This window comes from Amblyomma maculatum, chromosome 4, assembly GCF_055883805.1.
Source record: "Amblyomma maculatum isolate TAMU_Amacu chromosome 4, ASM5588380v1, whole genome shotgun sequence".
Taxonomy (NCBI): Eukaryota; Metazoa; Arthropoda; class Arachnida; order Ixodida; family Ixodidae; genus Amblyomma; species Amblyomma maculatum.
In genome coordinates, this window is record NC_139347.1 from 1463889 (window position 1) to 1487281 (window position 23393).

The 23393-nt window shown below is 48.4% G+C and overlaps 3 pseudogenes; 1 reads left to right on the forward strand and 2 right to left on the reverse strand.

Annotated features, from left to right (window-relative positions):
- Window positions 1-1127: 1127 nt before the first annotated feature.
- On the reverse strand, window positions 1128-2404 carry LOC146190207 (uncharacterized; annotated as a pseudogene).
- A 7224-nt stretch (window positions 2405-9628) lies between these two features.
- On the forward strand, window positions 9629-19327 carry LOC146190208 (uncharacterized; annotated as a pseudogene).
- Window positions 19328-20392: 1065 nt separating this feature from the next.
- On the reverse strand, window positions 20393-21018 carry LOC146190209 (uncharacterized; annotated as a pseudogene).
- Window positions 21019-23393: the final 2375 nt, after the last annotated feature.

Genomic DNA, 23393 nt, shown 5'->3' on the forward strand with positions numbered 1-23393 from the left:
AGAGGATAACCGATGGTCGCTGAGGGTAACAAACTGGATTCCAAGGGAAGGAAAGCGTAGCAGGGAGAGGCAGAAATTAGGTGGGCGGACGAGATTAAGAAGTTCGCAGGGGTCAAGTGGATGCAGCTAGCACAGAACCGGGTTAAGTGGAGAAATATGGGAGAGGCCTTCGCCCTGCAGTGGGTATAATCAGGCTGATGATGATGATGATGATGATATATGTAATGCTTTTAACCTGCCTAAGCCTGCTCGGGAGTTAATTTCTACTGCCAAACGAAAACATATTGTCAAATATTCCATAGAAAAAGACAACCAGCTGTTTGTCGTAGCACCTTCCCCAACCAGGTTTTTCTAAGTACGCTTAGGCGCATGATTTGGTTGCATTTTTCTATATTCAAGGTCATTAAGGTGAACCGAAAGAAAATAGCATTCTGAAACTGGATTCTCCGTTCTCAGTGTCTCCTGGCCCGAGGCACGTTTAGCGTGAGCAACAGTGCGAGAGCAGTAATTGCTCCCACCTCCGCATCCTTTGTTTAATTTCGCGGATGACGTGTTGGATAGTAGCGCTGGTAGAAGGGCGGCATTCCTCTCGCAGAGAGTGAACGGCTAATTCGGTGCTCGACGTAGGCTCCGGCGAATGTGTGCAGGCGGCCGAGCAGCATAACTCAGTCGTGATACATGCACACGCTAACCTAATACCAGCTAGCCTTTTTGACGCCTGGGTTGCCTAGATAATATGAGTAACCTGCAGCTTGCCAGGGCAGCCGAACAAGAAACAACCTTACAAGGTCAAGTCCGGACACTGGAGCGTAACAAAGCAGCATGTCTGGCGAAGACACTACATAGAGCCTAATCCGGGGTTTCTAACGAAAGCATGCACTGTGAATTCGGTCTCTACTTTTTGGTCATTACAACCCGTAACAGATATTAGGCTGTTAAGAACAGAGTGTTTTTCAGAAATGTTTCCTACAATTCTAAGCAGTTTTAATGCAGACGCCTACTGTTGTTCATTCCTCTTTAGGGGAAATCTCATATGTAAAGTTTACTTTTACTGTGGGGTGAGTGTGCTGTGTGTGTAGGAAGTCTATCCAACTCGAGCTGCTGAAGTCCACCGAAGTGTGAGCCTTTCAATTTGCAGCTACGTGTTTAGCATAGACTTCACGAGAAGCTGCGATGGTGTCGCTCACCGACTGCTTCTTGAAGAGACGCATGTAGCGTTTGCTACAGAGGCGTCTCATCACTTTGTCCTTGTTGGGGTCCCAGGAGCCCAAGTCCCCAACAACTATGGCCTAGATGCTGACCCGCTGGAACTTCCTGAGCAGGTATTGGCGAACGGGTTCGTACTTGGCGACCTTAGTCTCCCGTGCAGCATCGAAGGATTTTTTGCGATAGTCAAAGGGGCATGTGACATCAATGACAATCGCCGTTTCCCTGCGCGCCACAACGAGATCTTGGCGGAGCTTTGTGTCACCCACGGGCCGGTTCTCGTGGGTGTCAGTGAATCGCTACTCGGCAGCTGTCTTCAGCCGGTCGACGATCCGATTGTGTCGGCTGGTGTAGGCGACGCACTGGCGCGTACAGTGGCAGAGAACATGCGGGAGGGTTTCCTTTTATCGCCCGCATCTCCGACACCGCTGGTCAGCAGCGACATCCCACGGCCTGGCTCCATTGAGGGGCAGCAGGTTCAGCCTTGCATGGTGCACGAAGGACCAATCGCAGAAGCGATTGAAACGCCCATTCTATAATGAAATGGGAACTGCGACAGTCGGCCGCTTCGCACTCCGTAACTTTGCCCTGGTTGGGTTTTTCTTGTAGATTGTGATCTCGTGCGCGCAAAGCGATGCTCCGAAGTGTCCTCACCACTTTCGTGCGCTGCTGCTGCGAGACGGTCATGTCGGCTCGATTGATGCTGGGGCCCTCCTCCTGCATCTCCCACGTGACCGCCAGGCGCCGGGAAGCTTTGCGGGCCTCCGTCCATACAAACTGGAGCTGCGTTGCCCTGGCTCGGAAGTCGCCCTCTGTCTCACCGGTCAAGTAGGCGGCGATGTCTTTGTCGGTGGCTGGTCGGCGTAGTCACTTCGTCGTGATGGCGGTGACGGCGTGCAGCGCTAGGTCTCGCACCTATAATCAGGACACGAGAGGAGCTTAAATCCATTGTCGATGCGGCAGATATCTCTGAGCTCCACTGCGATGGGGATGCCGACCGAGCCCGATGCTGCGCTGCCGTAGAAGTACTCATTGGCCGTGTTTCCTGGAAGGTAAAGATATTTTTTATTAATGGCCGCAGCGCGTCGTAGAGACACGCCCACTCTGACTTGCCCAACACACCGCACCGCATTGAGAAATTCAGCGCTGGATATACGAATGTTTTGACAGCGTCCAATCTCTGCCAAGGGGCGAACATTGAGCTAAGCCGGCGGCGGCGGTGTCGATGGCCTCGTCCACAGTAGCTGTGTCCGGGAACACGTTGAACCCCATAGTGCGGCCCAGGAACGTCTGGCTCTCGAAGTCCTGGGTCATTGGGGTCTCCGCACCTGCAATGAAAAAGGGGGTCATTCCGGTACCGACTGGTGTGCTGCCGCTCAGATGGAGAGTGCGGCACTTCGCTGGGATGAGCCGTAGTTCCAAGCCTGGAAGTGAGGGTTGCAACTATGTTAATGCTGGCTTGAAGCTTCTCTGGGTCATTGGCCAGTGGTTGAGGTCATCGGCGTAGGCCAGGATGTTGTGTGGCCTCTCGCTTCCTTGCATAGCACTACAAACTAGGTCAATGACAAGGTTAAACAAAACCCCGCTCAGTGGGCGTCCCTGTCGAATACCTGCCGAGATGTCGATCGGCCGTGTTGATCCTTCCTGTCTCAAGATTGTGGTGGTGCTGTTCCGGTGGAGATCAGCGACGATGGAACAGAAGTTGCTGCCGGCGCTGGCTCCACGTAGCGCGTCGATGAGAACGTTATGGTCCACGGATCCAAAGGCGTTGCTGAAGTCCAGGAACGCCACGCACAGCTTCCCACCGCCACACTCGCTGCTCAAAATGCTCTTGCAGCAGGAACCCCTTTTGACAACGAGAGAGCAGCTCGTGTTCCGCGATCCATCGCTGCAGCCGAGTGGCGAGACACCCAGCATACAGCTTTGAGATTGTTCACCCGAGTGCGATAGGGTGCCAGTTCATGACGTCCTTCGCCTGTTCTTTCTTGTGGATCAGGATGGTCCGGGTCTCATTCCACGCTGGGGGTACTCTCTTGAACTTTAGGTAGGTGTTGAATGCCGCTGTCAGGAAGGCCGCTTCAGGGTCTGTCGTCTTCCAGTGCTGGTAGGTGATTCGGTCGTTGCCGGGCGCGATGTTTTCACACTTCCTCCGCTTCATCAGGACCTCCTCTTCGGTGAACTTGTCTAAGGGAAATTCCGTGAGGTCGCTGATCCTGGCTCTGTTAAGAAGAAGGCTGTTGTCCACCTCCTTGGGGCCCCACGTTGTAGTCAAGTGGTCCTCGAGATCCTGTAAAGGAACTGTGAACATAGGCGACTCGTTGTCCACGACCAGGCGTGCTGCTCTGCGGTGAATTCTGCAGTAAAGAGGCTGGATCTGCTGAACGCTGTCGGGGTTGGTCGGACGGCGCGGCTCACCTCCGGCCGGAGCCTTCGGCAGCTTCACGCCTTTCCAACCTCGGTGATGGCCTCTTCCAAGATGGAAAGAAAACCATCCCAACCGTCAGCAGACACCGGCTCACGCAGCAAACACCGGAGGTGCCTGATGTGGTCGACGTTTATGCCCTCGCACTCCAGGTCCTCAGAAACTGAAGCGATTAGTTCCCTCTGGGTAACAGATGCGTCGTGATAGCCCCCGCCATCGTCGTCTTCAAGTTGCGATATCCTGCTTCCCTCACTGATTGTTGATAGATGAGCCTGTGGTCCGACACCTGCCTGCAAGGAAAGAGAATCTGTGAATTCTGGGTCTCCCTGCGGCTGTTGGGCGTACTGCTGGCAGGCAAAGGGATTCCTTGGTCATCATATGGGGATGGGGAAGTGAGAGGAGTTAGTGGTGGTGTTCCTCTGGTTGTGGGGTGGTTCTCTGGAAGGGGAAATATGGGTGTTTGTGATGGTGGCTTTTCCCTGCTGGCTTCCTCTTCGCTGGCATCTGGTTGAGGCATTGCTAGGGGCGTCCTTGCAGATTGGCTAACGTCCTCTTCATGGGTGAGCTAAAGATCTGATGCCCTGGCGTCCCGTGATGGCGTCCGTCGTCTTCTCGTCGCCGTTAACGGTGGCATGGGACGGGGCAGTAACCCCAGCATAGCAGTCTCTTTGCGGTGCCACATGTGATGTTCTCCTACCCTTTTTTCGATGGAAAACAGAGCTGGCAATCACCGCGCTTGTGGCTTTGCAAATTAGGGCTGGCCACCTCGAGCTTCTCTCCGGCGAGACAGTGATGCGCGTTTTGCTGAGGACCGACCTCTCTGTGGCAGAGAGTGCAAAAGTGCGTGATTTGGCTTATGCGCACCCCATGCTCATTTTCAAGATGCCACGTCAGGGACTGCCGCCTGGACATGCGCAACCCGGGAGTACGCAGTAGCGCATTCCTCTTCCGTACATCGGAACGTCTTCACCAGCGGAAATGACAGCGTGAGGATGTTCTCATCACGGCGAGGTTGTTATCCGGGCTGCGGCGGTTCTTCTTTGCTGGACGGGCTTGTTGGGCTGGTGAACGGCGATCGCACGGGGATGCGCCTTCTGCTGGCGGGGATGGTGCTGCTTATCGAGGGCGATGACATCTCTCCTAGCACCGGCGGTCATCTGGAAGATATGGCAAGGTGTATCCGCGCGACATCCTGCGGTAATGGATATCCTTTCGCACAAGAGGTCAGCACTGCAGCTCCCACGGGAAAAGATTATCCAAAAAGAACACCGAAGAAAAACCAATAATGAGGCAGGTCAACCAGAGGCGCGTGTCAACAAAACCAAAATATAGCCCCTCACTAAGAAAAACAAAACGCAGTAAACTAATAAAAGACACTCCCACACAACAAAAAGAGGTACGAGGAAAAAAGCTCTCACCAAAGTCAATGGGGAAAATAAACGGGATAGAAGCAGACGGCAAACACCACACACAAACCACTCTCAAAACGGGACAACTGGAAAAGACCACGTGGCAAAGAAACAATGCAGGAAACTAGTAAAAGACACTCCCAAACCAAAGAAAAAGAAACGAGGCAAACAGTTCTCACCAGGCTCACAGCAAAAAAAAAGGGAAGCTAAACGGGAGAGAAGCACATGGCAAACAGCACACACCAATCCCTCTCAAATTGAGACAATTTCAAAAGAGCACTCCGCAATGAAACACAGGATGCAAGAAAAACTAGCGCTTTAAAAAAACACGAACAACCCGACAACAAAAGAAAATGGTAAAGTGCTTAAAAAGCAATCAAAGAAAGAAAATTGAAAAGAAAATGCTTTACTTAAACACGGAAGAGAGCTCTCACCAAGCTCTCACAGCAACCAGGAGGTCCGGGGTACAGCAGGAGGCCTAGAAACAGCGGGAGGCCCGGGGACAGCAGGAAACCCGTGGACGGCACGAGGCCCGGGGCAGCAGGGGTCCTGGTACAGCAGGGGAGCCAGAGAACCGCAGGGGGCCCGGCATCAGTACACTTTGATCTTAGCCAAAAGGCTGAGACTGCAAGCGGTGCACCTAAAAAACATAAGTGCGTGCCCAGGATATCGGAGGCACAAAAATCGGTTGTGGCACTATGGAACTTTTAAAACAGAATCAGTATATCCAGAGAACGTTTCAGAAACATACATTTGTTATATGGAAAGTCTAAAGGCATAACAAACTTGGGCACTGAGAGCGGCTGTGGGCTGCGTCGGTGCTGTAAAGAATGAAATTTCTAATGTAAAAATAAAAGCGACCTTTAGGTAACAGAGGTTGTTTCACAGAATATGGCAAACTAAACAATGTTTTGGAAATCAGGAAGAAAAGAAAACTCTGCGAAGGGTACGTGAGCGTAATTGAACTAGGTTAAGCTCGATACCGAGTTTACTGAGATCGCACACACAATTTAGAAGATACTGTTGAAAGCCTTCGAAAAAGGTATGAAACTAACAACCGGCGAAATTCTGGCTGGGCTGCTGACAATGTATATATGTACAGATGTAAAAAGACAAATTACGGATTTCTGAAGCCACCCTTTAGCGATAACATCAATAAAATTTAGTCTTGCGAAGATGCTATAAAAAGAGCTTATAAGAAGAGAAAATAAAAAATAAAATTATGAAAGAAGTGCGGAATAGCTTCGGGCAAGGCAGTAGTTTTGATGACAATCTTATTGAAATAATGCTGGGGACAAAATAGCTATGATGCTACCCAGAGCCTAACTATATGTCTTCATTTGCACGAGAAGTGCATATGAAGCTAAATCTAGTATCTACTGTGAGCCGTTCTAACAGAGGCTCTAAAATGTGTTGATAGAATGTGGAAAAATGGTTTTCGAGAGATACATGTTGAAACAAACAGTACTGAGCTAGATATTATTAATAAACTGAATTTAGAATGACGTGTGCAAAAGGAGCAGCTTGCCACCATTTTTGACCGTTGTTGAGATATAGGGATGAAACACATGCTGCAGGAGAGCAAAGCAGTGATTAACTTACCTTGTCACCAAAGAATAAAAAAATAGCTTATGTTATCTATGTATAAAGTGCCCGAATGATATTAAAATTTCTAAACACAATCATAGACAGGCTATAAACTTGCGTGAGGAGGCAGCAAACATTGCAATACAATTCAGTGCTGACAAATAAGAAACAGCCGGACTGGAGCAGTAGCATTACAGGGACGTCAAAGCGAACGCGTGGATGATTAAAACATCTGGCAATGCTGATCAATAAAATAATAAAAAAACGAACGAGGCGACAAAGAAGAATTACGAACTGTAAGAATAAAGTCATTTGAAATTGACATTTCACTCTGCAATAAGACAAATTTGCGAGGACGAAGCGTAAAAGCGGCAAAAACAGCTTGAGCAACCATGACTCTCTTGGACATTGGGGAGCATACAAAGTGTGCGGCCATCGTGTGTGCGGCAAAGGGAGTATACTTTAAGATTAGCACGTACATGAGTTATGTAGTGAAACAAGTAAAGGACATTATGCAGCAAAGAACACAGTGAAGTTAACGTGTCATATAAATATAAAAGCAAAACATGCTGTTGTTTTGCAGGTATGCCATATGTGCCGATGCCAGGATGAGTTATACAATTTAGAAATCTAGACAATTAAAATTTTGATATTTCTTTTTTCGGTAAATTATTTTACGTTTGGCGACATCAAACATTTCAGCAAGGCGTACATATGGAGCGGGGATGTTCGTCTTTAGCCTTGCGATGTTTCTTATAGCATCGATATATTTAAAAACCCAATTTACATATGCGCCATAGTTTGTAATGTTACGTCATCATAAGCTGAATGATGTACTGCCTCCAAAATAAATCTGCAGTGTAGGTGCGCTATGTGAGTTTACAGGCTAGGCGTAAAGGGTTCTTAAACCGGTAAGTTTGCTCATGTTCCAAGATGTTGTTGTGGCCATAGAAGAAACGCATAATGAAATAAAAAAGGAAGAAATGAGTTATGTCTATGTTTAAACAAACAGCGATATAGCAGCAGTGGTGATGCATAATGTCAGTTATTTAAATAGGTAATAATAATCAACTTCACGTGATCATCCACGTGATGTTTTGTGAAAAGTGCATGTCCAGTGATTTAAAGCATTTAGCCAATTCGTTGGATACTAGCTTACAGAATCCAAGCGACGCGACATGTACGTGTCATAGTGCATTAAAATAACCATCATTTAATAAGCGTTTATGTTTTAGGCTCTTTGTTTGAGTCAGTGCATCTTTTTAGGTCACTGCGCTAATCATTCGACAACTTAAATTCCACCCGATTTATGTAAACCTCTATCATCAGCATAGATTATATAATGGGCCGCTTCATCCCTGTGGGGCTTCTTATTAATAAAAATATGGAAAGAAATGGTTCTAGAAGCTTGCCCGAGGGGCACATATTTTAACAGATTTATTGCGCAGTGGCATTCCATCAATGACCTAACACCGAGAAGGGTACTGAAAATAAGCCGTAATAGTTTAAGCGCGATGCTCCTTGCGCCATATTGATTAATTGAAGGGAGGAAGGCGACAGTGAAAGTGGAAAGAGAGAAAGAGGAGCCGTATTGGAGGGCTACGGAGTAATTTCGACCACCGGGGGATCTTTAACGTGCGCTGACATCGCACAGCACACGGACGCCTCTTCGTTTCGCCTCCATCGAAGCGCCGCCGCCGAGAACGATGTCATAAAGCGGCCATTAAATCATCGAGATGGAGCCACGAATACTTGAGCTAACCTTCGTTGCACTCTCAAAGCCTGTTAAAGCTGGCTGCAAAAGAATCAAACTCTGTTCAAAAGAGCGTTGGCATGTGTGATAAAACGTGTGGCCACAGTTATGTAATTCCATCAGCAATCTGAAGTATTCTTAGCTATGCTCTTCCTGACGGCATGCGCTTAGATCTTGGGCAAGTTTTGCATATTCTCTGACATGTAATCAAAATATTGTTTTCACAAAATACATCGCTCAGCACTATAACAGAAAATGGCCAAATCCCGAAATGAAATATTGCTAGATAAATAAGAATATTATGAGCCAAGAAAGAAAATATGGTACTTAGCAGAGCAACACTTAATCTTTTGATGAAAAACTTGAATTGAAATCTCTCGTTATCTAAAATTACTCTGAGCACTGCATGAACCTGTTACCGGTTTAGCACGATGAGCTGCATGTTCCCCATATATCGCTCACACTGAACATTTACGATACTAAAAGAAAATTGTTCCTCTTGATGTTTTTAAGGTTACAACGATATATTTGAACATTTATTTTGTGCTCTCTCAAATATTACAATTGCTTTTATACCCAAGCACGCCTGCAGTATTTTTCTTTTTACTACAAAAAAAATTAGCTGTGGCTTAGCTCTGGCTAAGCCTGAGTGATTGCGAAAGCAATACCTCCCTGACTGCGGTTGTCTCTGCAGGTGGTTTGGCATGGCTTCACCTTTTGTGCAACTAAAGGATTTACTCCGGACACAACAAGGTTTCTACTGTTTGTTTATTCCAATGAACACGATTTGGTGGTCCATAAAGTAGTGGCTCTTGGACTGACCTCTGGCTCGCTCACTGAATTTGTAGAACGCCGCCGGGCTCGCCATTCTGCGGCATAGGCGCGTTGCTTAGCCAACCGCTCTTGCCTTTCTTCATGTGTCTCCTCGGTACGGCACCGGCGTTTGCGCGCAGCACATCGCTCCAGCGACCCCTTCTACAACTTCTCAGACATGACTAAGCGGAGCACGCCTGCGGCGCCCCGTTTATGGATGGATGGATGGAATACAGGAGCATTCCTTTGAAACGGGGTGGTAGCAGTAGCTATAAGGCTCATTTTTCCACCTATAGACCCTTTGCGAAACCTCGCAAATCTTCCCAGCAAGTCTGGCAACCGCGCCTCGCCGCCATGGTAAAGGGTTGCGTCGCTGATCCGACCGTCGAGCGCTAGCTGCTCTGCAACTGTTTTCGTTCGCCAGCTAATTCAGCGCATATGGCGAGTACATCAACACTCATATTTCCGATCACAGGATGGGAAAACAACTTAAGCGCTGTGCCGCCTTTAAACGAGACGAGGCTGACTGCTTTTTATTCGAGCAGGTCAGCCACAGAACGCTGTCTGGACAGAAGCTACAACTTCAGTGCAGAGTCCTATGTTATCGCCTCGTCCGTGCAGACCAACAGTTCTAAAATAAGGTGCGTATATGCCTGCGAGTGTGAAGAACACTGTTCATGGCTGGCTAATGATGCAATCTTTAAGCGCAACCGCACGAGGCGACAGATCGCAGCGACACGCCGCGCGACGCCGTCGCGCGGTGCGCTCCTGGGACCGCCAAAGCACTGTCGCTCATGCGCGTCGCTCAGCTTCTGGTTTGTAGAAAAAGTTCGCCCGTCGCCAAGGTGTATCGCCTCATGCGGTTACCGCTTAAGTTGGCTTTGTCGGGCGCAATACGTCGGCTACGCTGATGGGGTGGTGTGTGTGCTGGCGTGCTCTAAAATTCACACCCATCGCCTGAGCGCGAATTGAACTCATCGAAACTTGTTCCTGAAATTTTCCTCGCTGCCATTGAAGTAAGTTTTAGGTGTGTACACTACGGTTCACTGTTGGAGGATCCGCGATCGCCTGGCCGACGCACGTGCGCAGCGTTCTCACCGAGAGCAGACGCGAAGAGCAACCGGAAATGCCTACTTTGGGGCCGTCGATTGACACCGGTCTCGGTGGCAGCGCTTCGTGAACTGCACAGGCATAGATAATTACGACGGCGGTCATGCGTCACTGCCATCGCAACCAGCGCCGCCGGTTCCCAAAGTTATTTCTTAATGCTTCGCGGATAAATAGGCGATGAACCTAGTTCACAGCCAGCGGTGGTAGATAGCGTTTCGGTTTGTGGTGAGCGGTGTTGTGAGGTTCACAACAGTTCCTCGCACAGAATGAACTCCCTAGCTGGCTTCCCCTGAAATTATGTTTACAGGGAGAAACCAGCGTCTGCTCATTGTATCTAGTTGCTTTCCTCGTGTAAACACTTCTGAGATAATCACAGAAGTTTAGCACTTTGCAGCAAGTAATAAATTACTTCAGTAAACACCATGTGTCCACCTGATAGCCAGGCGTCATTCCTGGCATGTCTCAGCATATCTTAAACTTGCATGTGTAATCTGGAGTGAAAGGTGTCTGGCACTAATGTGCCAAATATGTTTGTCTTTTCAGGGATGGAATCGTTTTCATCAAAGTCTTTTGCTATAGAAGCAAAAAATTAAGAACTCGTCACCCTACTGTATAATTGTTGCCGTCAACAAGCATGGAGAAATTGTTCACAAGTATAGAAAACTGGGCGAGATGGATTGGATTCATTTTAAAGCAGCGCGAAAACACAAGACTAAAAGGAACAGGAGACGACACAAGCGCTTTCTAACAACCGAACTTTTATTAATAGAAAAATGTAGTTATATAGGAACCAAGACAGATAAAATCAAGACGAGATACGTGAGAACCACCGCGGCGCCCTTTTAGAAATTGTTGACGGCAGCAGTGAATGCCCAGCTGGGAAGCTGGCGTGTAACCATTTCATGGGCGTGTTGAGGACTGTAGCCCTGCTGCAAAGCAAGGGGTTTACCGAGGCCCCGCAAGAGTTATCAGCAACAGAACTTCTTCAGCAGTGGTGAGTACCACGAGGTACGAATATTCAGTGGTGCTCCATTCAGACTGTTGATTGGAGGAGCATGAGAGAAGGTGGCATCAGCATCCCCAAAATAGCAAAACCAGAGGAGCGGAGGCGTTGCCCTCGCAGTGCAGAGGAACAAGAAGCGGCAAAAGAAGAGTTTGCCAGAGCACTGCTCCGACTAACTCCAGATGCTGAGTTTGCCCAAGGACTGTTGCTTACCCCCAACCAGCAAAAAAAATATATATATGGCCCTGCCCCCGCATCGTCACCATTGGCGTACCAGCAGGCCCTCCATCCTCATGGCTTTACAGTTCACATTACTGGAATTGCTACTCTGAATCCAACAGCTCCAAGTGGCATTCCCAACCCAGCCTTTTTTGAAAACGCCACTGTTTGGACTGTGAGCACTCACGAGAAAGGAAACAGGATCCTTGAGGTATGCTTGGGTGCACTGCTGTCGCAGCAGCATCGCAAAAGCTAAATAAGGTTAGTTTCACGATTGAAAGTTGAGGAAGTGAACGCAATAATTTGAAGGGTACCACTGCTTTGCTGCGACTAAACTATAGATTTCTGATTTTGGGGTTTCTTAACCTTCTACAAGCGTATACAATTAAGCCTTAACAATGTTGCAACGTTGCGAAAAATAATGAACAACAAAAAGTAGGACCACACGCTTCTGCATTGTCTTCCCTTATTTTTTTTAATCGATATTTATTGCCTCAGGGCATCAGTGGGGTTTGAGATGAAGGATGAATAAATGATTAAACGAATGGAAAAAGGGTGGCTGATTTTATGATGTCCAGGAGTGAGCGATGATTATGTCCTGCAACCAAGTGATATATGAGCCAGGATTGGCTTCTGCAAGGGCAGCTATCGTCGGGTGCCCGATACGTGTTGGTTTCAGTGCTGGGCAGTCCCACAAGTGGTTAATGTCAGCTTCATCTTGTTTTTCCTTACCTTTGTTGTCTTTGCCATTGTTGTAACAAGCGAAGCTGTAACCATTTAACCCAATATTGATCCTATAAAATTATGTATTCTTGTGAATGACCTAATTGCAGGTAGCACTTCACCCTCTTTGCTTTCTAGTAGTGTCTATTTATGCTGTCATTTTGCATTCATGTACTCTATGTTACCTGTATAAAATTCACTACAGCTGTACCTGCTTGTGTGCGGCATATGAAAGCTGCTGCCATTGAAAACCTACATTTAGCTTGTTCTGTAGTGAAGTATTGAAAGAAATACACTTCAGGAGCTGCCTACTCTTTTCTGTTCCTCTCAGTGGTGAGAGGCTACGATGTCTTCGAGCAGAAGTATCTAGAACTCCACTTGATTGCATTTGGCTGGGATAGATGCTAGCTGCGTACTTTGGTTATTTTCATATTGTCACGTAGTGGTGACAAGGCCGTACACGCCAAAAGAAGACACATGCGTAATGGTACTGAAATAACTCTTTATTGGGGCTGACTTGCGCCCGCAAAAGAACTAAGCAACACGGCGGCGGCGATAGCAACAAACGTGCTCGTCGGTCGTCGAACAAAGAATTCTCGTCACACTCGTCAATGCTCAAATTAAAGGCTGCACACAACAATCTAGATAACGTCGCAAACAGCTACCAGCACGGGCTGGAACATTGTGGAAAGACACAGGAGTGGCCGGAATCTTCGAGGTAGATCTCGGTGCATCTTGCACTACAACGAAACTGATAAAGGTGTGACTCGCGACATCGAGCATTAACAAACAAAGATTACGGAACTGATACGCGATCCAGAATCAGAGTGGTAAGCCTGTATGCCGGCGGCAGTTGAAAAACAACAAATACAGTTTTGAAGGTTTCGCGGCATTACTCCCCCCTTAAAAAAACCTCGCCTCAATGTTCCAAAACAAAGCAACTTAAACTTAACACTGCAAAGTTTAAACGCCACAGATTCTTTAACACGCGTAATATCGCACAACAGTCGTACAACATGTACAATTTCTGGGCATGCGCGTCGCCGTTGTGATGCTGACGTTCCGTCGAGAATGACTTCATAGTTCAGTGGTCCGACGCGGCGATTGATTTTGTACGGCCCAAAGTATCGACGCAACAACTTTTCACTTAATCCGCGAAGGCGAATTGGTGTCCAAACCCACACTTGGTCCCCTGGATTGTACTCTGCGTGGCGTCGTCGTAAGTTGTATCGTCGGCTGTCGGTGCGCTGTTGGTCTTTAATACATAGCCGTGGGAGTCGTTGGGCTTCCTCTCCACGCTGCAGGTAGGCAGCGACGTCAAGGTTGTCCTCGTTGGTTGCATGCAGCAGCATTGCGTCGAGCGTCGTCGTCGGCTCCCTGCCGTACACAAGCTTAAACGGGGTCGCTCTGGTCGTCTCCTGGACTGCCGATTTATACGCGAAGATCACGTACGGCAAGATGGCGTCCCAGGTATTGTGTTCAGCGTCGACGTACATAGCGATCATGTCTGCGATCGTTTTGTTCAGGCGCTCCTTAAGGCCATTGGTCTGGGGATGGTACGCAGTTGTTCGTCGATGGCTTGTATTATTGTATTCCAGGATGGCTGCCGTCAACTCTGCCGTAAACGCCGTTCCCCTGTCCGTGATGAGCACTTCTGGGTCGCCATGTCGCAGGAGAATTTGTTCGACAAAACATTTGGCGGCTTCTGCCGCGGTACCATTTGGTAGTGCTCTTGGTTGGACGTAACGGGTAAGGTAGTCAGTGGCAACGATGATCCATTTGTTACCCATAGACGAAGTTGGGAAGGGGCCGAGAAGATCCATCCCAATTAGTTGAAAGGGCAGGATTGAAGGCGGAATCTGGTTTAGTAATCCTGCTGGTCTGATCGGCGGCGTCTTGCGTCGTTGGCACTCACGACACGTCTTCACGTAGTGGGCAATTTCGACAGGGAGTCGCGGCCATTAATACTTCTCCTGGATTCCACGCAGCGTGCGCGAAAACTCTAGATGGCCTGCTGTGGGCTCATCGTGCAACGCCTGCAGAATTTCCTGCCGGAGTTTTTTAGGCACTACAAGAAGCTGCGCGGTCTTGTTGGTTGCGAAGTTCTTCTTACAAGCAGGCCATTGGTTAACGCGAACGATGATAAATGTCGCCTGAACACACCAGGACGGGAAGTGGTCTTTCCTTCTAAGTAATCGGCTAGCGCTTTCAGCTCACGGTCTGGTCGCTGTTGTTCTGCGAAACTGCTGACGCTTACCGGTCCTAAAAAGGCGTCGTCGTCATCGTCCTTCGGGGGAGCGTCGATGGGAGCGCTTGATAAGCCGTCTGCGTCGGAATTCTTCCGGCCCGACTTATAGACTACTGTCAAGTCAAATTCTTGAAGTCGTAGGCTCCATCTGGCAAGGCGGCCGGAAGGATCTTTTAAGTTAGCAAACCAGCAGAGCGTGTGATGGTCGCTTACCACCTTGAATGGTCGGCAGTGAATTTCGGTCTCGGCGTTTTCATCAAAGTGGCCAAGTATAGGAGGGCATTGCAGACGGCGCTTACGTTCGTCGAAGGCTTCTCCTTGCGGCGCCTCCCATTTAAAAGGTACGTCAGCCTTTGTAAGCTGCGTCAACGGTTCGGTGATCCGCGAAAGGTTTCTGACAAATCGTCGATAATAACCGCACAGCCCAAGGAATCGGCGCACAGCTTTCTTGTCGGCAGGCGGTGGGAATTGTGCGATTGCAGCTATTTTCTCCGGGTCTGGGCGAATACCGTCCTTGCTAACGATGTGACCTAGGAACCGGAGTTCTTCGTAGGCGAAGTGACACTTCTCTGCTTTTAGCGTTAGTCCTGATGACTTGATGGCTTCCAGCACTGTCTGTAGTCGTTTTAGGTGGTCTTCAAAGTTTGACGAGACGACAACAATGTCGTCCAAATATACTAAACAAATTTGCCACTTCAAGCCTGCCAGAACTGTGTCCATTACTCGTTGAAATTTGGCTGGTGCAGAGCAGAGGCCAAATGGCATCGCCTTGAACTCAAAATACCGTCCAGTATGATGAATGCTGTCTTCTCGCGATCTCTTTCGTCGACCTCAATTTGCCAATAACCGCTCTTCAGGTCCATCGATGAGAAATACCTTGCATTGCAGAGCCGGTAGAGAGTGTCGTTGATGCGCGAAAGCGGGTTGACATCCTCCTTAGTAATGCTAATAAAGCGGCGGTAATCAACGCAGAAGCGAAGTGTGCCGTCTTTCTTCTTCACCAAAACGACTGGTGCCGCCCAGGGGCTCTTCGATGGCTGGATTACGTCATCACGCAGCATTTCCTGAACTGGATCGCGTATGGCCTGGCGTTTTCGAGGAGATACACGATATGGGCTTTGGCGCAGAGGTCGGGCGTGTTCGTCCGTTATAATGCGGTGCTTGGCCAGTAGTGTTTGTCGTACCTTCGATGATGACGAGAAGCACTCCGCGTAGCTTCGAAGAAGACTGAGAATCTGGTCTTTCCTACTGTGGGTCAATGCCGGGTTGATGTCAAATGTGGGCTGACGGAATAGGTCCGGTGCGCCTTCCAGCGTTCGGTAGTGGAGGGCGAATACATCTTTGAGGTCCGCTAATTCGTCGAGAAAAGCGATCGTCGTGCCCTTGTTGAGATGCCGGTATTCTTCGGTGAAGTTCGTTGCCAGCACCTGAGCTTGACCTCTTCGAAATTTCGCGATGCCTCTTGCGATGCCGACACCTCGCTCTTAGCAATTGGATATTTCCTTCGACGATGCCTTCAGCGGTTTCGATCTCTGCGCTACCTACGCAGACTGCGATGCTGGATCGGGGCGGGACGGTCAATTCTTCATCGAGGACGTTTAGAGCGATGTGTCGCGTCGACGTCGTCGTAGCAGGAATGGCTTTGTCTGCAGAGAGCTTGATGAGATTGGATCGCAGGTCGATGATAGCCGTATGTTCATTTAGGAAGTCCATGCCTAAAATCATGTCGCGGGAGCACTGCTGCAAGACCACAAAGCTGGTGGCGTAAGTACGCCCATGTACGGTTATTCTTGCAGTGCATCGTCCCGATGGAGTAATCAGGTTGCCACCTGCGGTGTGAATCAGCGGGCCATCCCAAGCGGTGGTAACTTTTCTGAGCTCAGAGGCTAACGGTCCACTAATGACTTAATAGTCAGCTCCGGTGTCTACTAGGGCAGTGACTCTGCGACCGTCGATATCAACTTCAAGGTCACTTATTCGCGTCCTCGCATTGCACCTGGCCTTAGTGCCCGATCTCGGCTCCGTCGTTTATTCAGGTCATGGCCGGGGCATACAGTTGTTACTTCGCTGGGCGGCGGTGTCGGCTTGCACTCTGGTCGTGTTGTCGTCGATTTCGTCGTGTGGAGCGGCAGTGAAATGGCTGTGTCGCCGTTAGTGGTCGTCGGCGGCGGAGGATGTTCGTCTTTTTGCCGTTGAGCAACTTCACCTCCAAAGGTTGCAGCCTTTAGTTTCCCCTGCGCGGGCTTGGGGATCTTCCGCGCATGCTCTTATCATAGCTACGGCCTGGCGACGCAAAGCGGGCCCTGTACGGCGATGCAGATCTGAACCGACGGCTTGGTGGCGCAATCTCACCGCTACGCAGATAGTTGTCGATTTCTTGCGGTCGTTCACCTGGGCGTGGTCGTGGAGCGTCGACTGCAAATCCGCGGAGACCGATTCGTCGGCAGGGGCAGTGCCGCAGAATCTGGCCGGCTTCACCGCAGTGGAAGCAAAATGGCCGGTTGTTCGCTGTCCTCCATGCGTCGCACTTCCTGCGGCTTGTTGGTCGTTGGTAGGCTTGGCGGGCGGGGGCCAAGGGGCAGTTTTCAGAAACAGGGCGGTAGTGGCGAGGGCTCGGAAAGTCATCACGTCGGGGCGGGGGGCGACGTAATGCAGCAGCGTAGTTCATCGCTGTTGCCTCTTGTTCTGGAACAGTCGCAGCCGTCGCTTGAGGAACGCCTAGCGCCTGCTGGACTTCTTCACGGACGACGTCCGCGAGCGTCGCCACCTGGGGTTGCGATGATGGCATCAATCGGCGGAGCTCCTCTCGCACGATCTTCCGGATGAGGTCCCGAAGGTTCTGTCCGCTTGCAGATGCGCTGGGGTAGTGGGTTGAGCAGTCCGGCTGAAGTGGTCGCTCGTAGTGGCGCATCCGGGTGGCCAAGGTCTTCTCGATAGTAGACGCCTCCGTTTAAAATTCCGCCATGGTTTTTGGCGGATTTCGGACAAGACTTGCAAAAAGCGATTCTTTCACACTCGCATTAAAAATCTGACTCTCTCACCTTCGGTCATGTTAGGGTCGGCACAGCGAAAGGGGCGCTTCATCTCCTCAACGTACGCCAGGACAGGCTCGTTAGGAAGAACAAAGTAGACCTGCCTGAGTTTTGCAGCGTCGTTCCAGCCGCTGGTATCTGCCACACGGTCGAAAAGGTCCATCCAGCCTCCAGCATCTTCATCCGGTCGTCCATGAAAGCAGGGAGGCTCACGGGGTTGGACGAAAACAACCGATGCTGTAGGCTGGGCCATTGTCAGCGTCGATGCCTTCCGAGATCGAATGGGGTCAGGCAGCAGACCGTGTTCGGGTTGTAGACCTTGAAGTCGGCGTCTGGCTCGGTGACCTGTAGGCTGGTCTTCCAGGGCGACAGGAACACGGCTTGGGTCTTCGCTTGAAGGATTCAAGGCAGCACTTCCACCAGATGTCACGTAGTGGTGACAAGGCCGTACACGCCAAAGAAGACACAGGCGTAATGGTACTGAAATAACTCTTTATTGGGGCTGACTTGCGCCCGCAAAAGAACTTAGCAACTCTGCGGCGGCGATAGCAACAAAAGTGCTCGTCGGTCGTCGAACAGAGAATGCTCGTCACACTCTTCAACGCTCAAATTAAAGGCTGCACAGAACAATCTAGATAACGTCGCAAACAGCTACCAGCATGGGCTGGAACTTTGTGGAAAAACACAGGAGTGGCCGGAATCTTCGAGATAAATCTCGGTGCATCTTGCGCTACAACGAAACCGATAAAGGTGTTACTCGCGACATCGAGCATTAACAAACAAAGATTACGGAACTGATACGCGATCCAGAATCAGAGTGGCGAGCCTATATGCCGGCGGCTGCTGAAAAAAAAAAACAAATACAGTTTTGAAGGTTTCGCGGCAATATTGTTTGGTGCTTCTGTTGAACATATGCAGCAAGATGATATTTCTAGTTATGTCTCCTCTTTACACAATTTGTAGGCGATCTGCACCACACCTAGTTCATCGGCTCAGCTTAAGAAAGACACGAGGCAGCAGGCGAAAAGCACAACATAGCAAAAGCAGCGAAGCCTCCGGTTGACTTCTTCGAACTTCGGTGTCGTATTTGCAAGGCAACAGTGGACTGTAAAAGGCTTGGAAACTATTGCTGCCGGCAGGGACCTCTCCAGAATTCCGGCCATAAAGTAAGATAATGTCAGTTGTGTAAGGCACATTTTCGGAATCTACTTCATTGCTTGTATGGCATTTCAGTAATGTTGCTGGACTTCCTTGAACCCAACGCTTGTTGAGTTCATCTGTGAGACTAAATGCTTTTCAGTGTGTCATGTGATATTGTTACCTGCAGGTACGGAATTTCCAACGAGCCAGTGGCAGCCAAACGGTACGAAGTCCTCAGTTCTGTTGGACATGATATAACCGTCAGTGCTTGTGGACTGTTTGTGAATCCTGCCTTTCCATGGCTCGATGCCTCACCAGATAGAATAGTATTTGATCCTATAGAAGGCACCTATGATGTCGTTGAGATAAAATGCCCGTACTCGTTACGTGACACCAAAGGCAAGGAGCTTGCTAATCATGAGTTTTGCTCTAAGCTGAGTGATAGTAGCCCCAGGTTCAAGAGGGGCCACTTCTACTATGGTCAGATAATCGGACAGATGGGTGTAGTAGGACTCAACTGGGGAGACTTTGTTGTTTACAGCAAGGATTTTATTCTGGTCGAAAGGATTAGGCTGGGTGAAAGTGAATGGAAAGCAATGTGGGTGAAGCTGCGAGAGTTTTACTTTTCAACATTGCTTCCTTATTTGGATAGCTGCCTGTGAAGTAGCCTTGCATCTTAGCCAGCCAGTGCCCAAAACGTTTAGTACCTGCCCAATTGGACAACATTTTGTTTGGAGAAATAATATGGAGTCATAAAAATGTTACTGTTTAATTATTTTCAGCCTAGTCACATCCAATGCTGTAAACAGTCCTTTTTTTACCGTATAGCACACACACACAAGAAAAGGACAAAAGGAGGGACATACATAAGTGCGCATGAGTGTATTTTTTGTCCTTGTTTGCGCTACGTTTCCAAAATGCAAAAACCCCAACTTGCCCAGTTTAGCATCCTTGTGAAGATATCTTTCATTTCCCTACTATTTTCTGTACCAGCTGTGGCCACCTTACGCTTGCAACTTCCATATCACATTTGCCTCTTTTCTATGCTTTCCCTGTTCAAATACATGCTGTTATATTGCCTTTTCATTACATGTTCCGTCTATATGCTCGTCCCTTCCAGATATCAGCTATGATATCAAATTTTGCCCTCGTTCCCATCTCTGAATGTATGCCTATGATTTTCATATTCGGAGCTTTTTAGTACCTCATTCTCTTCTGGACCTTGGCTCACAAAGTCAAACGCCACGTGCAAAGCTGTTGTCGGGTAGAGGTGAATGAGCAAGTGGTCAACTGAAAATTTTTGACCAATATTTAGCGGCCTGAAGCAACCTAAACTCTGAAGGTGTGGGTGTCGCATACATTTCAGATTATATAGTTGTGCAGTACGGTGTTTCTGTAATATGTTCTATTGTCATGCTAGCAAGATTTTGCTTGCCTCGTTAGAACAGATGAACAGAACCTTAGAACAACAATCGTGCTGTACTCTTTGTCTTTCATGCACTTCGATAGGCCTTTATAGCAGCGAGTTCCAGAGAAACCTACACTCACATAGTATGTGAGAAAACATAACTTGTCTGTTACTGATGCCCCACAATGGGCATTAATGGGTTGAAGGGCTTAAGTAGAATGTGAATCCATGATGGCAGACTTGTTGCACAGGTATGAAATTTATTTTATATATCAATATCAGAAAATAGTGACCAGAACATTAGAAATAAAAGCAGGATTCAATCTTCATCAGCATCACCATACTGTCGCAGAAGTGGTCCTTGAAGATTGCTCATAATTGCCCACACAGTCCACATCTGGTTGGCCAATGGAGCCAGCGAAATTGGCAAGGGTCGATCAAAAATGTGATAACTCTTGATGCGCTGAATCCTCCTTTCAACATGAATACGAAGTGCCGCAATTTCTCGAGTCATTTCAACTTTTTCGGCAGTGAATTGGTCATTTCGCAAAAAGGGTGGCAAGTTGAGCTCGACACAAATTTCCTGCAGAAGATCTCTAATGCGGAAACCTTTGTCAGCCATGACTACGTCGTCTTTATCAAATTGCAAGTCTAAAAAACCACTTTTAACTACGCACTCTCTGTCCGATGTACATCCAGTGAACAGCTCGGACACAAAAGTTACAAACCCATTAGGGGATACTCCAATGAGCCCCTTCAACGCATGTGTTGATTGTAGTGCGAATACAGGTCTGACTGAGTAACAAACGATATTGGTACACTGCAGCGTATTTCTGTCGCATGAAGCAATACGCGTGTGGCAGCATAGTTCTCAATGAATGCCTCTGGCGTACTTCGGTTTATGGCTTCTCGTGACTGCCATATTGGCAATTCTGTCATCTGCAGATAAATAGAATTCATCCATGATGAGAAGATTCGGGAGACTGTGTTTGTCGACAATAGGTGACCGAGATGCTTGTGGAAAAGATTCAGGCGTAGCTTTACAAGAACAGGAAACAGCTCATTCTGCACGGTTAACTTACGTGGTCAGCCACTGTAGTCATCCGACTGATGGCTTGTGTCTGATCTTTTGATATTTTCACCATTTTTTCCAGGGTTCAACAGCATGAGAAGAAAGTTGAAGCACTCGTAGCCGGGTAGTCCAGTATAAAACTGAAGGTCATCATCCCGCTCTTGAACTTTTTCAACTCCAAATAGCATAGAATCCTGTCTGAGTTGTTCTGTTTGTTTCTGAGACCTTATAAGCTCATTTAGAACAAGGTTTAGCTCCTGAATATGCATGTGGGGATTTAGCTCGGAGTCTTGTAGCTTCTTTTCGAGCCTTATGCAATTGATTTTGTGTGCTTCAAGCTCTGCCTGCAGCTCTGCCACTCTTTCCTTGCTTGTTGCAAGCTGTACTTGCAGTTCATGAAGTGAAGCCATGTTCATGGGGGAAACTTCCTGCAGTGGGGTTCTGCTTTGTTGCTCTCTAGGTTGAGCGTAATTTTCATTGTGGGCATTTTCTTGTGCATCGAATGAGTTCGTAGGGCTTCTGCTCTGCTGCTCTGTATATTGAACAGCGGGAGATGCAGCCAATGATGGAACATTATTCTCATTTTCGACATTTTCCTGAGCATCATTTTGCTTTGTTGTCTTTCGCCGCCGCTTGGCAGGTCGTGGGCACTCAGTACGTTGATTTGGCGGTTTCCTTGATATTTTTGATTGACTGAATGCAAACACAGATGGCACGGCTGTCTGACGCAGTAACCGTAAGCCACTGGCCACACTTATCCAAAAGTCTGAATCAATGAAATCTTTTGAGCAGACTTTAGTTACCTTTGACAGCTTGAACAGTAGCCCTTCGTCCCGCTTGATGGCCCCTATCCACCGTTTTTTCATTCCTTCATCTGCAGGAAATCTGTGGAGCGAAACCTGCAAATAAAAGGCTTGGTTGAAAATGTGCTCTTGTCTCTTTTATCAACACAAAAAGTAAAACGCAACTTGGCCACAGCACACTGAAAATTTCTGGAGGCCAACTGAAAGAGCCATAGAGAACCATAATGCCAGCTGAACACCTTTGACTAGTCCTCAGGGCATTTGTAGCAGGAGCTAAACACAAGGCATGATAAAGACGCCGTCCTGATGGGATCAGGACTAATTTCGATCGTCGAGGTTTGAATAAGTGCCCTGGTCCTTTCCGCTATTTAAACATGACCGTGACCTCGATAGAAATAGCTGCAACCCCCAACAGACCACTGCATTACCGCGGAATGTATCCATAGGCTGAATACACGGGCTCGACCCCGACCGAGGATGCCGCGTTTCGATGGAGGCGAAATGCTCAACGCGCCCGTGCGCCACGCGATTTCGGAGCACACTGAAGACCCCCAAGTAGTCTAAAGAATCCGGAGCATTCCACCACGGCAATCCGTATAGCCTCAGTTGTTTAGGGACATTAAAACCCACAAACTACATCTGCTCCAGAGGTACGGCAACTAAAAATCGAAGCTAGAAAAAGCGATCGTGTATATCGCTCGGTAAAGCTCAGTGGCGATCGACACGGGCAAGAAACACACCTTGCCAGCCATGCAGGCTCTTCGAGAACGGTAGTTTGGCCGCAGAGACAATTACGGATGCTTCGATTCATATTCAAAAGCGTAAAAAAACAGCACCGTTTCGAGCACCGTGTGCATGCATACACATACCTTGTACCCCGCTTCGTCCAGATATCCGGACTGGTTGCATAAGGGTACACAACAGTAAGTAGGCATATCGAGTCCGCCAGAACAGCATGCAGCGGCAAAAAAACACGAATAAAGCGGTCAGAGTGATGTACAAGCTGGCAATACGGAGGCGAGTTGCTGCGAGCGACTGCGTGCTCTCCGCTGCCAACCCTTTACAATGGCGCCGGCGGTCTGCTACGCACAGTGTTGCCTGAAGTTTTGCAAAGCCTCTATATCTTATTTTTGATTTAGATTGGTTAACTAAACCATCATTCTATTTATTAATCATTTGTTTCTACATTAGTAACATTATGTCACTTCTCTGCTTTTAAGCCACCATTCTTCCAGTCGTTGTTTGCTAGTTTCCACCGCCGGTTTATTCACCCGGCCACTGGTATCTCTAAACCCCAGAGCTTCAGGAACAGTGACTGCGCCTGCATCAACTTTCGGATGGATACCATTACATTCAAGTATGCTGTGTCTTGGCACCTGTATTATTCTTAATCTTCATCAATGATATAGTGACTAACCTTAACGTTGACATAAGACTTTTCGCCG